Source organism: Orycteropus afer, unplaced genomic scaffold, assembly GCF_000298275.1.
Source record: "Orycteropus afer afer isolate SDZICR_OR568_19922 unplaced genomic scaffold, OryAfe1.0 scaffold00082, whole genome shotgun sequence".
NCBI lineage: Eukaryota > Metazoa > Chordata > Mammalia > Tubulidentata > Orycteropodidae > Orycteropus > Orycteropus afer.
The window spans coordinates 5,336,555-5,359,649 of NW_006921669.1; positions in this window are offsets into that span (position 1 = coordinate 5,336,555).

A 23,095-nucleotide genomic window follows, 5' to 3' on the forward strand; every position below is an offset into this window, starting at 1 on the left:
AATTTTTGTATGGTTTCTAATTTTTCATTTATTTTGTCAGTTTGTTATTGTATTGTTTTCCTGAATTCTTTTAGAGTTTTCTCTGTGTTTTCCTTGATTTTTCTCTTGATCTGTTGAAGGTACCTAAATAGAATTCTTTTGAATTCCTTATCAGGTAGTTTCAATGCCATTTCTTCCTCAAGAAGGTTTTCTGGCTCTGTATTTTAGTGATTAGTTTTTACCAGTCTGACATGCTTATCATGTGGACTGAGATTTTCTGTTGTCTCTGAGACACAGTGATATTTATGTATTTGCACTTAATTGGTGATTATATGATGATGTGTTTTGACCAGGTGTTTTTTGTTTTTTTGCCTTATTTTGTTTTGATATATTCAAGCAACCAGGGCTGGAGTGCTAGTCTATCTGCTAGTTTGAGAGCACTTAGGCACTCACCATTGTCTCCTGGTGGATATGATAGAAGATGAGAGTGTGTGCACAGTTCTCTGTTCACTGTTCATGTACAACAATCGAGGACAGGTTGGACTGGTGTTGGCTACCATCTATCACTGATCAGTTAGTGCAGAAGTGGGTGGTGGCCCTTGCCCGGGGATGAGGCTGCAGGAAGTAAAGGTGTGCTTAGGCAGTGTGGGCATTGTTGCTGATTCACCCACCAGATGGGACAAACAAAATAAAAAAATACAAATAAAAACAACAAAAAGAAAATAATAAATGAAAGAAAAGAAAAAAGAGAGAGAAAGAACAAGAGTATAAGTGAGCAAACAACAACCACTAAAAGAGAAAAAAGAAAATAAAAGACAGAAAGAAAACAACCAAAAACTGGGGGAGTGGGCAAAGAAAGAGAATAGTACAGAAAAATAAGAAAAATACAAAAAGAAAACTAAAGGAAAGAATGAAAAAAGTGAATAAGATAAAGAAAAAGAAAAACAAGGGAAGGAGAATAACAGAAAAGAAAAAAGAACAAAAAAAGAAATGAGAAAACTGGAGGAGCAGGCCACCTGGGTGGTATTCCTGCTGCTGAGCAGGAAGCAGGACACTTGGTTGTAGCAGGAGTTCCTACTGGCCTAGAGGGTGGCTGGCAGCAGGGCACCTGGCCCAGGAGAGAGTTCCTACTGGCCCAAGAGGCAGCTGGGAGCATGAGTCCTGGTCCCAGAAGGAGTTCCTGCTGGCCCAGATAATGGCTAGAGGCAGGTGCCCAGTTTGGGCTGGATTTCCTGCCTTTCCACAAGTTGATAATAATGTGGGGTGGCCACATCTCTGGTCATTGGGAGGGTGTAGGAAATAAGGAGAATATTGCATCTTTCTGGTTGGCAGCTACCAGTGTGGGTGCCTGTGCAGGCCTCAGCTAGTAGAACCAATTATCAGGTTGCTGCCCCAATCAGAATGCTGCTTGCAAAATTTTAAATGGCCATACTGTGTCAGGCCAAATGACAGTTCAGAGCTTCGTTTTCCTCCTTGTTCATTGTTTTCATTCAGTTTCTTCTAGTCAGTGTTAGATCTACTTCTCTATCTTTTCTTCGAAGCTCAGGGTTCCAGGATTATCATCTGTATGTGTTTCATTTGGTTTCTCCTATCGTTGTTGTAGAGGGTCTGGATAGCTTGTATGCCTGTTCCCATTGCCAGAAATCTCCTGTTGGTTTATTTTCTTCTGAGCCCTCTCTTAGGCATTTTCATATTTTCTATTTCCAGCTTATTCCCAGTTGAGTTCTGAGTGCTAGGCCAAGTTGAGCCCACTTTGACTATTGGAGTGACTTAGGGTGATCTGAGCCCTTCTGTTTCTTACACTCTAAACTCAGGCACTGAATTTAAAGGTGGCAGAGACAGAGTCCCCTTGCAGACAAATCAACTCTATACTCAAAAATTATACTTTGGGGAGTAGGTTTGTGGTCCATAGTACACAAATATCAGAGACTTAATCCATGCTCAGTCGGGTCCAGTCCAGGTCTCAATTTAGGCAAAATAATTCATCTTTTTCTGTTTCTGTTATCGCCTTTGTAAACAAGGTCCTTGTATCCATCTCACAGAGTTTTTGGTAAACTTAAACAAAATAATGCATGTAAAATGCTTGGCATAATATTTGGCACATAGTTAACGTACAATTGGCAAGTTAATTTCCTTTATAAATGGAATCTACTTTGAATAAATCAGGTTCTTATTTGCAAGCCTTCAAAACTGATTTTGGATGATTTAAGTCAAAAGGCCTATATTAAAATGATATGAGTACCTCACAGAATTTACACAGGGGTGAAGAATCAGATTAGATGTCACACAGCCATTAACAGTGCCCCAGATCCCACTTCAGAAGGGTTTTTGTAATGGTCATGTCACCACCACTGCTGGACTTTGTCACCACAGCTTACATAGTCAACATGACATCCAGGTGGTCCAACTCTTGATACCCCAACTCTGTCCCCCACTCGCCCACTGAAACCTTTGATATTTTGCCATGGATTTGCTACCCTTTTTGGTAACTCTTAGCTCAGAATTATATAAGATGTTTCCATACCCTATGGTCACCACTTAGATGACTCTCAGTACCTGCTGCCAAGAAATGAGGGTCTCCATCACCTGTCCTACTGTGGGAGAGTCTAGCAGAAGTCTGCTGTTCCTCTGCTTCTTCCTATGGGACTGCCTGGCCTTGGTACCATGCTCCAACCCTCAGTCTTAAGAGATAACAGTCTTGCCTGCCAAGGACATGAGCTTATGTAAAGGGGATCAGTGCTAGCTCAGGTAAATAAATCTGTGGTACACAGTGACATGATAAAGAAAGTGAATTCCTCTTGCCTAAAGGAAAAGTAAATATTCAACAAATGTTAGGACTGAACATCTTCCCATACACACTTGTAATAGCAGGAGATTACAAACCCAAGCCAAGAACAAAAATCCTCCACCTCCTTTTCTTCTTTTCGGTTGTATGTGGTAGCCCTGGTGGGTAAGCACAGGAGATAGGGCCATCTGACCATTCTTGACCAAGTCATCGACAGAATGGTGAATCTATGACAGAGTGTAGAGAGATGGTATCCGTGGGTGAGGTGAAGCCACACCCAGATGTCCAGGCAGGCAGATGGTATCAGGAGGGGCTCAGCAGATAGACATTCTCTGAGGGCCTTTACAAGAACATTCCCTGATGCCTCCTTTTGTAGGCTTTTGAAATTAGAATTCCCTCTCTGAGGGGCTGGATTCTGTCTGCAGAATTTAAATGGAGCTTATTTGAACACACATTTCTTGAATAGCTGAGGTCTTTTGCATGGAGAGTGGGTCACTGTGATCAAGAAAAGGCATTTAAGGGAGTTGCGTATGACATCGGTGGAGGCAAGACTCACACTGGGGGTTACAGAGATGAATTACTGGGATGAATGCTCAGCGTTCTTTGAAGCTTACCATGAATTAATTCTTACAGCTGGTATAAGATTGGTGACATTTCCAGAGAGCATAATTTGAAGTTGATTGTGTACTCACCTCCTTTGAAGATAGGCTCTTCTTCTCTTAAAACGTATTAAAAAATAAAACAGAAAGGTGCATACCAAGTCAGAGCAGCAACACAGTTTGACTTCCCATATGTCCATCACTCAGGATGAGCAATGTGTCTGTTTGAATTGGTTTAGAGATGGAGACAGTGAGATGGCCCAGTTGTCAGCTGGCAAACTGGCTAAGCGTGCGATTCTGCCTCTTGGGAAGAATGGCATATATTTGAGAACGTGTAAGAGTTTTTTTTTTTTTTTTAATCCACAGTGCATTTAAAATACCTGAAGCTGGCTGGGCTGCTCAGATTGCTTAAGGAGAAAAGATTCACTCAACTATGGAGCAGTCAGCGTACCTCCCCCCCACCACCTGGGCTAGCAGAAGCCTGTGCTGTGACCCGCCAGCCAGCCTTGGCTCTCAGCTGCCTGGATTCATGAGAGTTTGCAGCACACGCGTCCACGGCTGTTGCAGACTGGTATTCCTAGGGCTAGAGGAGAACAGAACAACTATAGTACCACCTCCTACTCAGAATAATACTCTCAATGCCAGGGGCCAGAATCAAGTTTCAGCAGTCATTCATCCAGTTGAGCAGTTTCATGACAGCCTTCTGTCACTCTTGTGATGGTTTTAATAGAACCAACTTTATGAGGGGATGGAATTTTTTAAAAAATAAACTTTTTATTTTGGAATAATTTTAGATTTACAGAAAAATTGCCAAGATAGTATAGAGAATTCTCATATACATTTTTCCTAATGTAACCTCTTCCCTAATTGTGGTTCATTTATCAAAATTAAGATATTAATAGTGGTACATTACTATTAACTGAACTCTAAACATTATTTGGATTTCACCTACTTCTTCAATAATGTCTTTTTTTATGTTCCAGGATACCATATTCCATTTAATCATATATTTTAATCTCCTTTGGTCTGTACACGTTTCTCAACTTTTCTTTATTACTTTTTTTTTTAAATGACCTTGACATTTTTGAAGCATATTGGTCAGCATTTTGTAGAATGTCCCTCCATTTAGATTTCTCCCCTAGTTTCCTCTTGTTTAGACTGGAGATAGGGGTTTTCTGGGAGAATACCCCAAAGCTGAAGTGCCCTCTCATTCTTCACACCTTGTCAGGGAGTATACAACATGACTTATGACTGGTGACAGAAACTTTGATTACTTGGTTAAGATGGTGCCTGCCAGGTCTCTTTACTGAAAAGGTTTTCCTTTTCTAGACTCTATTCTTTGGAAGCAAATCACTAAATCCAGCCCACTCAAGGTTGAGAGGGGAACAGATTAACCTTTACCTCCTGGATACAAAACAAACAAACTCACTACCATCAAGTCGTTCCTAACTCATAGTGATGCGCATTTGGGTTTCCGAGGCTGTAAATCTTTACAGAAGTAGATCGCGGCATCTTCCTTCCAAGGAGCAGCTGGTGGGTTTGAACCACGGACCTTCTAGTTAGCAGTCAAGTGCCTTATCACTACACCACCAGAGCTCCTTACCTCCTGGATAGGGGAGTCTATATTATTTGCACATGTATTATTTGGAGTTCCATAAAGAAGATATCCCTCCTCCATTGATTTGTTTATATTAATATGGATTTATGTATATTATTTTAATACTTTGTTATATCCAGTATTATGTTATTTATTTTGCTGCTCAAATTGTTCTGCTTTGAGCTTTATGGACTCTTACAGGTTGGCTCCTGCATCCCTTTGACAAATCCGCATCCTTTTGTTTTTTGAGTATTTCTTTGCTTTCTGGCACTACAAAATGCTCCAGGTTCATGTATGTTCTTTGTCCCAGCCCTAGAAGCATCCATTTCTCCAGGGAGCCCTGCTTCCTTTTGTTGGAGAATGGTATTTAGAAATCAAGAGCTGGGCATGATTATATTTGTTGTTATTGGGGTATGCAAAAAGGACAGGGGAGCAAGATTTTCTGACCTCCTCTAACTACACAAGAGGAAGACAGAATTACCATCAGCAGCCTGAGGCCTGTTCTTAGGAGGCCAGAGATGCCACCACCCTCCAGCCCTCTTACTAACCTTAACACCAACTGTTCCTCCCATGGCACCCACCACCTCTCTGCTAGGTTTGATAATCCACTGCAGTGGCCACACAGAACTCACGGATTAGGAGGCTCATTAGGGAAGAAACAGGCTATAATACAAGTTTAGGAATGCATTTAGTCTCTTTCAGCTGTCTGTCTCTCTCAGCAGGCCATCTGTCTGAGCACATCTCTCTCTCAGCAGTGCATGTCTCTTGCACCTCTCTCTCAGCAGCCTGTCTCTCTCAGCTGGCAGTCAGAGAGACTTCCCTCTGCCTGTAGGAGGGAGGGTTCATTTTAAGCCTGGCAGAGTGACAAAACTAACCAATCCCAACATCAGAATGCTATACACCTGAGAGAGAGCAGACTTCCCAGAAGATTACTTGGTGGATGACTTTAACAAGCAGCTACTCAGTTGCTCATGGCAAAGTGGAAGTTACAAAGACTATGGGTAGAAAAGCCATACCATGTAATTTGCTACACCCCAGGGTACCATTGCTTCTAGATCCTCTTAGAGGACAGAGCTAAGAAACTTATGTGTGTATATTAACCCATGTATGCATACATTCCTATCAATGTTTCTGACTAGATCTCTCTGTACGTATATTAAATTAAATGTCCTTTCACACTATGATACCTCTGACTCAGATCAATATGGCTCATTCTAGACTGACTTCTTTGTTTGTTTGTAATATCTTTCTCTGACAGTGAGAAACCTGCCTCAGAAGATGGAAGATTTTTGATAACTATCATATTTTTGATTACTTGTGCATGGACGAATTTTGACCCATCTGCATTTCAGAAATAATAAGAAAATCCAAGACAAACCATCACTAGTTTATCCCAAACTGGTGGCTCCCTAGGAAAATTTTAATCCATATTCATGTTGATGACTGCAGATACTAACAAAGTACACTGTGCCCTCTAAAACATCACAGAAAAAAGTTTGTATTCTGTTCAGTGGAATATTCAGCATATTTTATTGTTTTCAAGTTCTCTACAAATTGTAAACCCTCAGAGGATGTGTGAAAATTTCAGTTCAGCATAGTAGAAAGCAGATATTAATATTGATTGAACCAACTTTTTTTTTTTAGCAGCTTTCTTGTCATACAATAAAACGTAAATATTTAGGAGGAAACATTGCAAAAAATTTTTTTAAAATTGTAAATAAGTGTAGAATTTGATATTTTTTGATAGGTATACACACACACACACACATCCACCATTTTCCAGTTGCCACAAAGTTGACTCCAGTTCATGGTGACCCCGCAGTGACAGAGTAGCCCTATGCCCTGTGCAATTTCAATGGCTGGTTTCCAGAAGTCCATTACCAGACCTTCCTTACCAGGCACCTCTGGGTGGACTCAAACCTCCAACCTTTGGTTAGCAGCCAAGTGCATTAACTATTTGTATCACCTAGGGACTCTGTAGGAGCTCTGGTGGCATAGTGCCTAAGGCACTTGACTGCTAACCAGAAGGATGGCAGTTCAAATCCACCAGCCACTCCTCAGAAAGAAGACTGGGCAATCTACTTCTTAGTGATACTGCCTCAGAAACCCAAGGAGGGGTCGCTATGAGTCGGATCTGACTTGTCGGCACTTAACAACAACAACAACAAGAGGGACTCTGTATGTGTGCGTGTGTGTGTCTGTGTGTGTATGCAATATGTATTCACACATGCTCACACACATCTATGAAACTACCACCACAATCAAGATAATTTTATCTCAAAAGTTTCCTTCTGCCATTTTGTAATCCCTTCCTCCACACCTCTCATTCCCAGGCTGACCTGTGGATTAGTTGGCATATTTTAGAATTTTATATGAATAGAATCATACTGTATGTACTCTTTCTTTTTCCAGTCTGGCTTCTTTTATTCAACATAACCATTCTGAGGTTCTTCCATGTTTTGTTACATATGTTAAGAGTTTATTCCACTTTTTACTGTGGAATAGTATTCCATTGGATGGATACCACAATTTGTTTATTCATTTACCTATTGATGAACATTTGAGTTATTTCCTGTTTGGGGCTATTATAAATAAATCTACTATGATAAATAATGGTGTAAAGTCTATATGAGTATATTGTTTCTTTTCTCTTAGATAAATATATGGAAGGGAAATGACTGGATGATGAAGTAACTCTATGTTTATCTTTTTTAAAAAACTGCCAACTATTTTTCAGAGTGGTTTTATGGTTTTACATTCCCAAGAAATTAAGAGTTTTTGTGCCACCACATCATCTCCAATACTTGGTCATTTACTTTTAGCCACTCCTTGGAAGGAAGATGGGCCAGTCTATTTCCGTAGTGATACTGCCTCAGAAACCCAAGGAGGGGTCGCTATGAGTCAGGGCTGACTCAATGGCACATAACAACAACAACAACAATAGGTCTGTAAGGAGCTCTGGTGGTGTAGTGCCTATGGCACTTGACTGCTAACCAGTGGGTTTAAACGCACCAGCCACTCCTCAGAAGGAAGGTTGGGCAATCTACTTCCATAGTGATACTGCCTCCGAAACCCAAGGAGGGGTTGCTATGAGTCGGACCGACTGGACGGCACATAACAATGACAACAGTAGGGCTGTAGTGGTATCATGTTGTCTTTTAACTTTCATTTCCTAAATGAGAAATGATGTTGAGCATCTTTTCATGTGTTTAATTGCCATACATATATCTTCTTTGGTGGTGTGTGTGCTCAAATATTTTTCCCAGTTGATGAGAGTTTTTCCTCTACATTTTCTTTAAGTACACTTTAAAAAAAAAAATCAGAGATATGATTTGCAAATATTTTCTTCTAGTTTGTATTTTCTTGTTTTATTTTTTTAACATTGTCTTTTGAGGAACAGAAGTTTTTAATTTCAGTGAAGTCTAATATATCCATTCATTCCTTTAGTGTTTACCCAACAAATCTATGCCTAACCCAAGGTCATGAAGACTTTTCCTGGAAATTTTACAGTTTTAGATTTGACATTTAGGTCACTGATCTGTTTTGATTTAGTTTTTTATAGGCTATGATATTGTTACTGATATACAGTTTTTTCAGCTCTATTTGTTGAAAAGACTGTCCTTTCCTTTGAATTAACTTTGTACTTTTGTTGATCATCAATTGTCCACATATGTGTTAATCTATTTTTGGACTGTTTATGTGTTCCATTAATCCATTTGTCTATCTTTATGCCAATACTACACTGTCCTTGATACCATATCTTTATATTAAGTCTTGAAATCAGATGCTATTATTCCTCCTAATTTGTTCTTTTTTTTTAAAGTTTAAATTTAAATTTACATATTAATTTTAGAATAAAATCACCAATTTTTACAACACTACTTGTTGGGATTCTGATTAGGGTGACACTGAATCAATAGATCAATTTGTCTATGTTTTTGTTTTCCATTTTAGTTATTTTGTTTTGATAATTAGGATTTCTTTTCTTCCATTTTCTTTGGTTTGAATTTGCTTTCCTTTTCAATAATTCATTAAGGGGGAAGATGAGATCATTGATTTGAGACATTTCTTCTTTTCTAATGTAGTCATTTCATGCTATAAATTTCTCCCTAAGAATCCTACCTTTTTTTTTTTTTTTAGGAGTATATAACAAACAGATTTTTAAATGTTTCATTTTTCTTTGGTTAAAATACTTCTTAATTTCCCTTGTGATTTTTTTCTTTGGCCCATGAGATTTTTGGAAGTATATCAGTTACTTCTATTTATAATATAAATAGAATAGAGATTTAAAAAAAAAAATCTTTCTATTGTTAATCCCTTATTTAATTACCTTGTGTTCAGAATATATACTTGGCATGACTTGAATCATTTAAATTTGCTGAGACTTGTCTTTTGGTCCAGAATATGGCCTATCTTGATAAAAGTTTCATCTAAAATAGAGAAGAATATGTATTCTGCTGTTGTTGGGTGCAGAATTCTTTAAATGTCAATTAAATCAAATTGAATGATAATTCAAATCTTCTGTATCTTTACTGATTTTGTCCACTTGTTATATCCATTATTGAGAGGAGATATTGAACTAAACCTCTATATTGAGCTATATGGACTACAATTGTGGATTTCCCTATTTTTCATTACAGATCTATCTTTGCTTTATGTAGTTAGAAACTCTGTTATCAGGTGCATTAATGTTTAAAATTCTTAGATACTCTTGATGAGCTGAGTCCTTTATTGTTATAAAGTGACGCTCCTTATCCTTAATAATACTCTTTGTATACCAGGATTTCTCTGAAGTCTGCTTTGTCTTATATTAATGTAGACACTTCCTCTTTTTCTGCCTTATTTTTGAGTCACTAAATAGATTTTTTATAGTTCCTTTTTATCTCTTTTATTGACTGATTAGCTGTAACTGTTTTGAGTTGTCATTTTGTTGGCTGCTTTTGGTTTAGAGTACATATCTTTAACTGATACACACCTTCAACTGATATTATACCACTTCATGTTATTGGGGTTCTGGACACTTTCCACATGCCATCTAATTAATAGCCCACAGACTCCATGTCAGGTTGATACGAATGTCCTCATTTTAACAATGAAGCAACAAAAGCTTAGCAGTATTACATAGTTTTCCCAAGATCAACCAACATTTTTGACATATAGCTAGCATTTAAAGTTGAGGGAGAGGAAGGGACAGTGTCACTATTCTTGACCTTGATAGATGTATAGGCTAATAAAAAGGAAAATCGCCCTGTGTAGCATTTTAGCTAAGGAGACATGGCTTTAAAACTTCTCTTCTATTTTATAAGCCCCAAATGTTCAGGAACCATATGAGAGGTAGTGAAATATGATTTTTATCCATTTTTTTAAATTAGAAATAAAGTCTCTTGGCTACAGAGAGCCAGCTGGGTATGAGTGCTTTTAAACAATCATAGAATGAGATCAATGCTGTCTGTGGTATCCTCTTCCTTCCAGAAACTTCAATTCTTAATTTTGTTTGTTTGTTGTGGTGCTTCTACATCTAGCAATCTGTTTCCTACTCTCTTCTGAAGCTTCCATTTGACTTTTATGTGAAGTATATTCTCTCTGGAGGACCCCAGAAAGTTTTTGAGGTGACTGGGAGGGTCATTGAGTATGTGTAGATGTGACAGACACCAGTGGCTCTTGTCTTTCAGGAAGGGCTAAAGGGACATTTTTCAATGTGGCCCCACTTATGGGAAGGAAGACTTTATATGTGACCTTTCTGCACATTTAACCTTAAATCAATTAGAGAATCTATATGATACTTATAGACCTCAGAATAACTGTTTTATACTTGTACCATTTAAGCATCTACAACCTCTGCTTTTGTGAAAGGGTTCACCATTCAGATAAAACAAAACCTAAAACAGTCACTTTTAATTTGAGGTCCCTGAGACCCTAATTTTTTGTTGTTTGGTTTGGAGACCCCAGTTGCCCATGGATGTGCTTTAGGAGGTCTCTGTGGGTGGTGGAGAAGCAAAAAACTGTCATGTCTGTGCCTATGTACATTTTCCAGAGATGAAGGTCTATGGTTTTCTTCAGTTTCTTATTGGATCTGTGACTCAAGAAAGCATAACTACATCTACATAAAGAAACATTCTCTCCATTTGCCGAGAAGATATACAAAATAGCTCACTAGATGTGACAAGATTTAGGCAATCAATGTAATTCAGAAACCATTTCTAATACATCCATTCAGGGCACTAAAATAACTGAACATAAAGTTAGATTTGACTTACATGGGTTTTTATATTAAGTTAACACCAGATTCATATAAACAAGTGAAATGAAATAAAAATTTAATTAATTAGAATATTCAAATAACCAACCTATTTCTTGGCACTCAATTTTTCATGTGTAAGACCAAATGACAAGAAAGCAAATTATTATTGATTAGTCAAAACAACTCTTTGGGAGTGTTTTGAGGACAGAATACTTCTGTGCTTTCTATTCTTCTGCACAGAGCTATGTTGTTGTTGTTGTTATGTGCTGTCGAGTCAGACCCGACTCATAGCAACCCCTCCTTGGGTTTCCAAGGCAGTATCACTACGGAAGTAGATTGCCCAACCTTCCTTCCGAGGAGTGGCTGGTGGGTTTGAACCACAAGCCTTCTGGTTAGCAGTCAAGTGCCTTATGCACTATGCTACCAGAGCTCCATGCACAGAGCTATATAGATGGTTGGAAAGGTGACCCTGAGGCATAATGTGGTTGCGATTGTCAAAGATCAAACTTCCTTTCTAAGGCAGCAAGGTGGCCTGATGTGTGTTGAGAACATCTTAACAGGGTAAAATGAAAAGAGGTTTTCAGTTAACTCTCAAAGATTGAGGACTAGTATTTGACTTCCTGAGCAACATTAGCTCATCAAGATTTCACAGTAAGAAGGTCTGTTTGTATAATGGAGTCCCCCGGTGGTGCAAATGCACTTGGCTATTCACCAATAGGTTGGAAATCCAAGTCCACCCAGAGGCACCTTGGGAAAAAGGGCTGGCAATGTACTCCTGAAAAATCAGCATCAAAAACCCTATGGAGTACAGTTGTCCTGTGACACATGTGAGGCCACCAGGAGTCAGAACTGATTTATCGGCAACTGGTTTGTGTAATACTCAAGGTCTCACAGGATTCTCCATTTTTTTTTTTTTTTTTTTTTTTCAGTGCTCATGTGAGGCCTTTAAGGTAGAAGGCATTCAGATAGGAGGAGGTATCTCATTTAAGAATTGGTGGTAAAAGATTTATGGTTGCCCCAATGTCAAGAGAGGGAGGAAATGGTTCCTAGAAGCAGCAGCAAAAACACAGTAGTGTTTCTAGAACTCTTATTCTGAACCAGGCAACAGGCTCTGCCCTTCACCTTCACTCTCTTAATGAGATTGTGTCTCCTGATGGAGGAGAAGTAAGTGTCTTCACACACTCTTCTTAAATGAGAAACATTGGATATGTGCTAAGCAGTTGGGGCCTCATATTTCAATTACTAATTATCCTCACAGATGCATATACACAAAACAGAGTCTGATGACTTTTTCTTCTGAGCATTTCAAAGCATGTTAGGTGAGTTGAACCACATTATTACCAAGAAATCCCTTCACCCCTCACGCTCTCCCTGGTCAACCACGTTAGCCCTGCTTACTTTTTCCTGCCCTCCCTGGATGCAGACTTTCTGCAACAATAACGTAATGTTCAACATTTATTGAGCCTTACTCTGTGTATGACACTATCTGCTATGGTGGATGCACACAAAATAGCTTCTTTTACCAGCTCCATTTCTTTCCCCCCCGATGAGAATGGCAAGAGTTGGAGAGGTATCTGACCTGCCCATTGTGGGAGACCAGGAGTTCTGACTCCAGGATCCTTGTTCTTTTGGTTTTATTTTCTTTTACACCCAACTTAAACTTTCTTAAATTTTAAATCTACTTATGACAAATGTTAAACATTTACAAAAGTAGACAGAATGTTATAATGAGCTCCCATGCACCCAGATTCAATAATTATGGATTCATGGCCATACTTATTTCATCTATACCCTCATGTACCCCTTTTCATATTATCTAGAAGCAAATTCGGGCAGATATCATTTCATCTGTAGTATTACAATGTGAATCTGTAGTAGAAGCTGTTGGTGCTGTCACATCTGCTTTTCTACTTCTGATTTCAGTGGCAGCTGTGGCTGAAGTCTCTGTGGGCATTCCGGTTCTCACCCACAGTGATAATGCCACTCCACAAATATGTGCCTTGGGTCTTCCCACTTTCTGCCTCATGCTCTTCTCCAAGAGTGCTAGTAGGCATCTTTGCCTGCCAACACACAAGAAATATGTGGGAGTTATCAACATGGGGGTTAATCCTCATCCCAAGTGGGAAGAAAGCTGGTAGATAAATACCCCAGCCTCTCATTCTTCCAATGGACAGGACAGGGGAGTACTCTATCCACTTTGCAGAGGTCTGCATGGAATTAGACCCCAACTGTCCACTTCTATGACCTTGATAACACACACTCTTGTTGGCATTTGCTTTTTGTCTGTCTTACTGTCCAAGATTCCTTGCTCCTATTTTCTGAGGTCACCTCCCAGATAAACTCCCTGAATCCAAGTCTTCGTCTCAGGCTCTGTTTAGGAAAATCTAAGCCAAAACAGTACCCCTAAAGGATAAGGGCTTGGGAAAAAGTCACAATATCATTCTCATACCAAAAATAACAATAATCTTCACCCAAATCCTAATAAAAAAAAAAAAAAAAAAGGGGGAAAAAAAAAACAAAAAAAAAAATATAACAATAATCCCTTCATGTCATCAAATATCAAGTCAGCATTCAGTTGCCATAAACTAATTCTGAGTTGTTATAAACATTTTTAAAAGCATATTTTGAAGTAGGATCCAACATTTAATTAGTTGATATGTCTCTTAAACCAAAACTAAACCAAACTCACTACTGTCAAGTCAGATCCAACTCATAGCAACCCCTCCTTGGGTTTCCGAGGCTTTTGAGGAGTGCCTGGTAGATTTGAACCGTCAGCCTTCTAACCAAAAAACAAACAAACAAACAAACAAACAAACTCACTGTCATCAAGTCAGATCTGACTCATAGTGACAGAGGTAGATTGCACAACTTTCCTTCTGAGGAGTGACTGGTGGGTTTGAACCGCCAGCCTTCTGGTTAGTAGGCAAATGCCTGAGGCACTATGCCACTGTTAATCTGTAGTTTTACTTGCCTTCTTTAGAAACAAAGAAACAAGAAAACCTTAACATTTGTGTTAAAGAACTTTGCTCTTTTTTTTCACCTCTTGATTTTGCTGTTTGCATTCCTGTGGTTTTATTTCCTTCTATCCTCTATAAACCTCTGTATTTCCTATAAATTGGACATATATATTTGATTGGATATGAGTTTGTATTTTTTGGGGGGTGTGGTAGTTAAGGTTATGTGTCAACTTGGCTGGGCCTAGTTTTGAGTGGCTGGGCAGCGGGATATAGTTATTCCAATGATGAGACTGGTAATCAACTCCATGGTGGAATCTACTGGAGCAGCTGAGTAGCTGTGGTAGGGATGTGGTCTGCTTCCAGTGTATCAGAAGAAGCACTGAGAAAGGTTTCTACAGCTTTTTGGCATGCTTGGACCTTGCATGTAGCTGAATCTTCATTCAGCTGCCTGCTATATTGTCCGCCGATCTTATGATTATTCCCTGACTTGAACCAGTGGCCTACCATATATTGCTTGGTAATCTTGGGACTGTGCCATTTTACTTGGTGACCTTGAGCTTGTTAGCCTTGGCAGCCAGCAGCTGCCTGAGTGAAGAGACACCTCCCGCTCCAGTGGGCCAGGAGCAAGAGGCAGAGCAGAAGTCCAAGGTCAAGGGGTCTTCACCCAGCCCCTAGAGCTGGCACTTTGAACTCAGACTTGTAGCCTCCTAAAGTGTAAGAGAATAAATTCCTGTTTGTTTAAGACCACCCATTTGTAGTATTTTCTGTTAGAGGGGCACTAGAGACTCAAAACAGGGAACAACAATAAGTGGTGGTGGTGGTTCTCACATCTAGAGTCACATAGTGCCTGGCAGTCTCTCTTCCCATTACATGATCAGCCACTGATAATCAGTGTTTAGGTCATGAATTCATGAGAGGTTGTAAATCATATTATAATTCCATCATTCTTCATTAATTAGCTGGAACACTTCTATAAAGAAAAATTTCCCCATACTATGAATTGAATTGACTCGAAAGCAGTGAGTTTGTGTGTGTGTGTGTGTGTGTGTGTGTGAGACTATTCTGCTACCTAATAGTGTGGGATCGGGCAGTGTTTCGTTCTGCTGTGCTTGGGATCACTATGAGTTGGAGACGACTCAACGGCACCTAACAACAACAACAATAGTGCAGTTGGTATAGAAAAGGTAAGATACAGACGCAATTCTTATCTACTATTTACCAGTTTTCAAAATGAAGAATTGATTCTTATGCATTGTGAAATGGTAATCAATTACAGTTTTTATTTTATTTTTATTACCAAGAATTCATGAATTTAAACATAGCTGGTCTATTTCAATTCCATTATAGTTATGATCTGTATTGTTAAATTATCCTATCTTTGACTATTTGGCTTTAAGTAGGCTTCTGCATCCTTTCTGAATGACTGTAGTGGCCTTTGATAGTAAAGAAGGTATGTGGTTGACAAGATGTTCTAGTCTCTTCTTGTACATTTATCCCCCTTCTGAAGGAACTATGGCCTCTAGTCACCCTTTGGGCCTAGAAATGAACTCTCTCATGTGGCTTCCAGCCAAATAATAGATAGGGATATAAGGTGAACATTTACACCAGGTAGGTATACCCCATAGAACAATCAACCCTGGGAGATCAGAAGGGCAATATTTGCACAGGGAGACAGCTCAGGGGGCAGGAATGCACAAGGAAGAAGGACACAGGAGAAAGGTAACCACGGGGAGGAAGTGGGAAGGGAGCTGTTACATTATGGTGATTGCAATCGATGTCATGAAACTGTATGAACTGTTGTCTGGAAAATGAATTTACTCTGTAAACTTTCACCCAAATCACAAATATATATATATATATATATATATGTTGTATCAAAAGGCTGGAGGACATTCCCTCTTCATCTAACAGTTCAGTGAAAATCTGCCCTTGAAAAAAGAAAAACTCTAATATAAAGACAAGTTCACATTTCACTCTCAGCTGGTACTATTATTATGTCTACTGCTCATCCCCAACTTCTGAGATCAAAGAGTCTAGAAACAAATGTACAGACAGCTCCAGGCTAAAGTCTGTGACACCATCTTGATGATTATGGTGATGGTTTATGGTCTCCAAGAAGCAGACAGTTTGCTAAGGTGAGTGAGATTCCCAGAGTCCAAGAACTGGACATAGACACTGGTCCTCTGAACTTCCAGGGAGGAGGATGTCAGAATCACATGTGAGTGGAAGGACCTCTGTGTTTGCCTTGGTGACCCAAAAATTGGCACCTCTATGGACCATGTTCCTGGACATCTCAGTAGCATCCTCATCCTCCAGTTCTGCCATGGCATCCCTCACTCTGGCACGTTCTGAAAAGCCCTGTGGATTTTTATGCCACATGACTCAGACATCCGGCATCTATGCAGTGCTAAGGAAAAACATTGGGTGTAATTAATGGAGCCTGCTTTGAGTCACGGCATCGATTAGCTGGAGAACATAATGAAAAGTGAGGGCCAGAGAGGAAGTATGTGTGAAATTAGGTGCAAAATGAAAGGAAATAGGGCCTGAGGTTTGACTCATCCCAGTTCCTGTAGTTGGGCCAGCTACTTTCCATGAATGCCTGCTGCTGCTGTTGTTAGTTGCCATCCAATTGGCTCTGACACATGGCCACCTTATGTATAACAGAAGGGAACGTTGCCCGATCCTGCACCATCTTCATGCTCCTCGGTATATGTGAATCCATTGTGTGCTAGATCACTGCAAATCTCTAGCTTGGGCACAGCTTCACACACTCCTTGTAACCTCTTGTTTTCAGTCTAATCAATTGTCTCAACTCTGTGGACACACCGACCTTTCCATGAATCTGTCATCATTCAAAAAGACCCTCAAGGAAAAGAAGAACCAATTCCTGTATGCCAGGCTATATGCCAGACTCTGGGGATACAGAGATGAATAAGACACAAGGAATACATTCCTTCTTGTGGATTTCTTCTTCTCCCTGCTCCATTATCTGAAGTGGCACAGACTCTCCTGAGTCAGAAGATTATAAAAATGTTGGGTCAGGATCCGTGATTCCATCCTCTACTCTTGATACCTTGATCTGCAAAATGAGTGTTGTTGAATGAGAGGTGTGGAGAAAAAAAAAAAAAAATGTTCATATTATGCAGATGCCTCTGGCTGAGCTATGCATCAATAAGTGGTTCCAGAGGAAGAGAGATGTTGACAACTCAGCACATTGTGTAGTATCTGCAGGGGGCAGATAATCAATATTCATCATATTTGCTACTAGGTATGAGTTCTTGGAGACTCTGGGTTGCCTCTGTGCTGTCTCAGGTGTTTGCATACTCTCCAAACCCTGGAAGAGCCTACAATAAAGCTCCTCTTGTTGGTAACGATGGAATTTCTCTGTGCTGCTTGAGATTTATGGCAGGTGAGATTGCAGGATGGGAGAGAATCTATCAGTTTAATTTCCCCTAGAAAGATTGTCCTACTTAAGTGAGCAACAGCCAGCCTTGAAGAGGATGGGCTCAAATAGAGGGAACAGTAAGATCCCCCTAGCCTCTCATTTTGAGCTGTAATACAAATGCACTGAAAAGGAAACAGAGTGCCTGCATGGGAACCAGAACTATTGATTCATTAGGGTGGTATCAAAATAAATACATAAATAAACACTTCCATCTTCTCCTTTGACACTTGGTGGTTTCCTCACCCAAGAGCAGCAGGAAAGGACACAGAATTTGGGAAACTGTACAATGAACTTTATAGCCTCATCTTAAATTTTCTCCTTTCTCCCTTCTCTTTGCTTCTTTTGGAGACATTCAGAAAGCATCCTTTATCTATTTTGCTAGGCTTTTCTTCCACCCCTCCTTACACTGAAGGCACTGTGCTCGTATTAACATCTTGTAGTGTTCCCCAAATTCCACTGCAGTCTCACTCACCTTCAAGCTTTTGCATGTACTATTCTCTCTGCCTGGAACTCACTCCCTTACTTCTTATCTAGCCAATTCACCCCTTATCCTTTTGGTCAGACCACCTCCTCTGGGGAGTTTTTCTTCCTGAAGTGAATTGAGTATACTCCTTTTGAGCTTCAATCACAGTGTCACAACACAGTTAGAAAATTATCTGTGTAGGAGTCTACCTTCTTTGCAAGATTGTAGGCTCTTTGATTAGAGATATGGGTTTGCTGCTTCATATTGTCAGTGCCAAATCAGGCACTTGGAACACAGGAGGTGTTCAGTTCACATTTGATGAATGAAATATAAATGATTAAATGAATGAATTCATGTCAATTGTGAAACAAACCCTGGAAACAAACCTCTGATGACCATAATTTAGCTTGGACACCTGCCTCCTCTATTTTATAAAATTAATCTAGCAACTCAATAAGCTAAGTGCCTACTAGACACTGGGATTTCAGTATTGTCTGGCAAAGTGATGACATGGCCAGACCTCACTTCCTTCCCCTGAATTGTTTGGATAACCAGTCTCTCTGTGTCCAACTGTCACTCACAGGGATATTTTCAACACAGTCATCTGGCCATGTCACTCCCTAGCTTAGCATCCTCCCACAGCACACTGCCGGCTGATTCAAGTCTAAATGCCTTAGGAAATCATCCAAGTCTCTTTGTGGTTGGGACCCAGGCGGTCTTCCCAGCCCCATTTTGTGCCACAGTCTCCTCATCCTCCCATAAGTACTCCCTAGACTCTAGGCACACATATTAAGCTATTTCCTTTGTCAGAAAGCCCTCCTCTTCTTTGGCTAGAAAATTCCAACTCTTCTTGAAGATTCAGTGCAAATGTCATCTTCTCTGAGAAGTTATTGTAGATTTCTTCAGAGAGAAATTCACTTTTCTATGTCATCATAACAGTTTGTCATGTTCACCCCAGTGTAATTAGGAAGGGGGAAAAAAAAAAAAAAACCACCAAACTGACTGCCATAGACTTGATTCTGACTCATAGTGACCCCCTTTGGGTTTCTGAGGCAGTAAATCATTACAGAAGTAGATTGCCCAGTCTTCCTTCCATGAGGTGGCTGGTGGGTTGGAACCATCAACCTTCTGGTTAGCAGTGAAATGCCTTAGGCACTACACCTGCAGAGAGAAGGAACTTATAAATGGGAAACTCCACATAGTATAATTAATAAGTGGCATTTTTGTGCATCTTATAATTTGTCCATTGCAGTGCTACTGCTTTCACACAAAGGGCCAATCAATACTTGTTGAAAATCAGAATGACAAACAAATGGAACAGGCTAGAGAGAGTTATTCTGTAAGGTATATCATTCCTTCAGAAGAGGTAAGGGATATTGCTGCAATCTTCTCATCACTCAGATCTCTGCTCACAAGGCAACTCTTCAGATAGATGCCTTTGGTGACTACCCTGTTTAGAGTCACCCACTGCCCTGCTTTATTTCTTTGTGATACATTGCACCATCCGAAATCATCTGTATTTGTTTGCTTACAGGGACATGAACCATCGTTCTCCCTGGAATGTGGGCTCCATGAAGGCAGGTACTTATTTACCTATCCCCAGCTATGGCAGCAATGCCTTCCCAGTGGTGGGAACTTGGGAAATATTTATTGGATGGCAAAACAAAACAAACCAAAAGTCAATGAGAAACATACTTCCATCCAATGGGGACTTACTGGGGGAAGATGGAGAAGTGGCTTCCTTTCTTAGGAAAAACTGTTGGAGTGTGGGGCTCTAAATAGGAACTGTAAGTGATTGAGAGTCCCACTTAGGCTACCTTTTATACCTAACCAAATGTAACTTAAGGTAAAATCTAAAATGCTTGGCCTCAAAAAACAAAACAAAACCAAGCATTCTGCCACTGCTGTTGAGTCAAACCCAACACATCATTTGGCCTAGTGCCCAACAAAGCTGACTGCTAAGTACATCTGAATCTAATGTGAGAAGGCCCACGGTCATAACTCTTGCAGATTTCTGTAGTCTGTTAATGTCCCCATTTTTGTCATCTTTTTCTTTCTTGCCTTTGTTATTGTTGTTGTAAGGTGCTGAGTCACTTCTGACTCATAGCAACCCTACATCTAAGAGAACGAAACACTGCCCAGCCCTGCCCTATCCTCACAGTCATTGCTATGTTTGAATCCATTGTTGCAGCAACTATGTCAATCCATCTCATTGAGGGTCTGCCTCTTTTTCCCTGACACTCTATGATGTCCTTCTCCAGGGACTGGTCCCTCTTGATAAATGTCCAAAGTGTGTGAGATGATATCTCACCATCCTCACTTCTAAGGAGCATTCTGGCTGTACTTCTTGCAAGACAGATTTGTTTACTCTTCTGGTAGTCTGTGGTATATTCAATATTCTTTGCCAAGACCTTAATTCAAAGGCATCAATTTTTCTTCAGTCTTTTTTATTTATTGTCCAGCTTCACATGCATGTGAGTTGATTGAAAATGCTATGGCTTGGGCCAGGCACACCTTAGTCCTCAAAGTGACAGCTTTACTTCTTATCACTTTAAAGAGGTCTTTTGAAGCAGATTTGCCCAATGCTATATGTCATCTGATTTCTTGACTGCTGTTTCCATGGGTGTTGATTATAGGCCAAGTAAAATGGATTCTTTGACAACTTCTATATTTTCTCCATTTATCGTGCTGTTGCTTACTGGTGCAGTTGTGAGGATTTTTGTTTTCTTTATGATGAGGTGTGATCCATACTGAAAAATGTATATATTTCTTGCCTGTTGTTGTTATGAGCCGTCAAGTCAGACCCGACTCATAGAGACCCCTTCTTGGGTTTCCGAGGTGGTATCACTACGGAAGTAGATTGCCCAACCTTCCTTCCGAGGAGTGGCTGGTGGGTTTGAACCTCCAGCCTGCTGGTAGGCAGTCAAGTGTCTTAGCCACTACCTCTAAACTCTCTAAAGTTAGAAGGAAGAGTGAGATAGAATAAAGGAGTAGAAGGGAGGGAGGGATGGGTAGATACTCAAGACAAATTTGGCTTCTCCTTTTCAAGCCTTTAGACTTGTAGTTGCAGGATGGCCATGTTGCATGCATTTTGTCAGGAATATGTATGTTTGCTTGCAATGTGAGGAAAAATACATTGCTCTCTCCTAGCAAGCAAGACCTAGCTCAAATGTCACTTGCTCCATTGCTGGCTATGATCACCCCAGCCTGGTCTGAACTTCCTATGGCATAGGCATCTCTAACGTAGGCATTAATTGAAGACTATCTTAACTTCATGCCTCTTTTTCATTTTTCTGCAGTAGACTCTTTGCTCACTGTTCAGATACCCTCCTTGCCTTATGAATCAATCTATTTCATAGCAGGTAGCCACAGACTGAGACTTCGTCTTAGGTTTGATGGTTGAATGACAACAAAGCACATAGATGCCCTTGACCACAGTACTATGTATAACCCTTAGGGATAGATATTATTCAAGTAGAGAAATTAAGGGCTGGAGAGGTTGGATAACTTACCCAAGATCACACAGCTCATAACATGTGAAATTGGGTCTCTAACAATATTCAGCCTGTGCCCTTTCTCTTGCACCTCATTGACTTGGAGAATGTGCTCATGGGCTATTGATGATGGACATGGAATCCTGCTTCTGAAAATGTTCTAATTTTCAGCCCTTGAACATGTGTTACTGCTTGTGGCTGGCTTCCAAGCACCAGCAAAAGATGGTGCTCTACCTCGGAAACCGTTGAGGTCATTAGTAGGAAAACTCTGGGTCTCCATAATTATGCCAAAATCCACTGTTTAGGAACAGGACAGGGGATGCTGTGCTCTTCTGTGCTCTGCCTTGAGCCTCAGAGCAGCTGGGAAGAAGCAGAGAGAGCAGGTTGGTGAGGGGCGAATACAGACACATTCTCTTTATTTTAGGAAGAACCTTTTTTTTTTTTTTTTTTGAAACAGTATTTCTTTTCTCAACAAACTTCAGTAGCAAACAAATAGCACCAAACTGCAACTGCATATAACATAAGCAAGAAAATATCAACAGTGAACCAATACACACTATAAAATATTATTGTTTGTTATTGTTATTTGCCATCGAGTCGGCCCCCGACTCCTAGCGACCCCTCTCCTTGGGTTTCCGAGGCAGTTATCATTACAGAAGTAGGATTGCCCAACCTTCCTTCCTAGTAGTTTAAATAATTTTGACCATATCAGTCTTATTTTCAGAAGAAATTTTTACTCTTAGATATTTACATTGAAAAGTTCTTTTTGATCAGAAAGAACATCATGGTATTTAGTTTTTAAATTTTTTTTGTCAACACAGAATTGTGAAGAAGAAAACAAAAACTGCTCATATAGAAAGAGTCTAGAGACAGCAAATATTATTAGTGGTTCTTTTTGTTAGAGAGATTATTATTCTTAAAATGTATCTTGAGTCGTCTTTGATTTTTATACAATTTTGAATTCTGATCTTTTCATTTAACACATCATAACTTTCATTCTGTTCTTAAATATTCGTCATGATCATACTTTTTATTGACAGTATAATAATTACTTTATAGTCATACAAAGGACATTTGAGTTCTTTCCAGTGTTATGTTTTACTGAGTGGCCAGTAGCTGTGGCAGTGTTTTTGTTTTCATAGTGGTCCTGGGATGTCACCAACCAATTAATTATCCTCGGAACATCTTGCACACCCAGTCTTCAGTGGCATTCTGAGTCTCCATGCATGTGGCTCATGGTGAGACCATTTGAGCTCTTGGGAAACTCCCTCGGGAGGTTATTATGGCTCAACAGTGGTCCACAAGGGCATAGTCTTTGGCTTATTTATGCTTTCAAGGAAACAATTGCCCTCCCTTAACTAACTTTTCTGAATTAATGCAGTTCTCCAGGGAAGCCCATGGGGAAACAAGATCTCTTATTTAATGATGTGCCATCGGCTCACTTAATGCTGATTTCCATATCATCCAACAGCGGTTTGGTAATAATATTCTCTTGCTTTTGTGTGTTTATGTGGATTATTCCTGTGGAATAATAA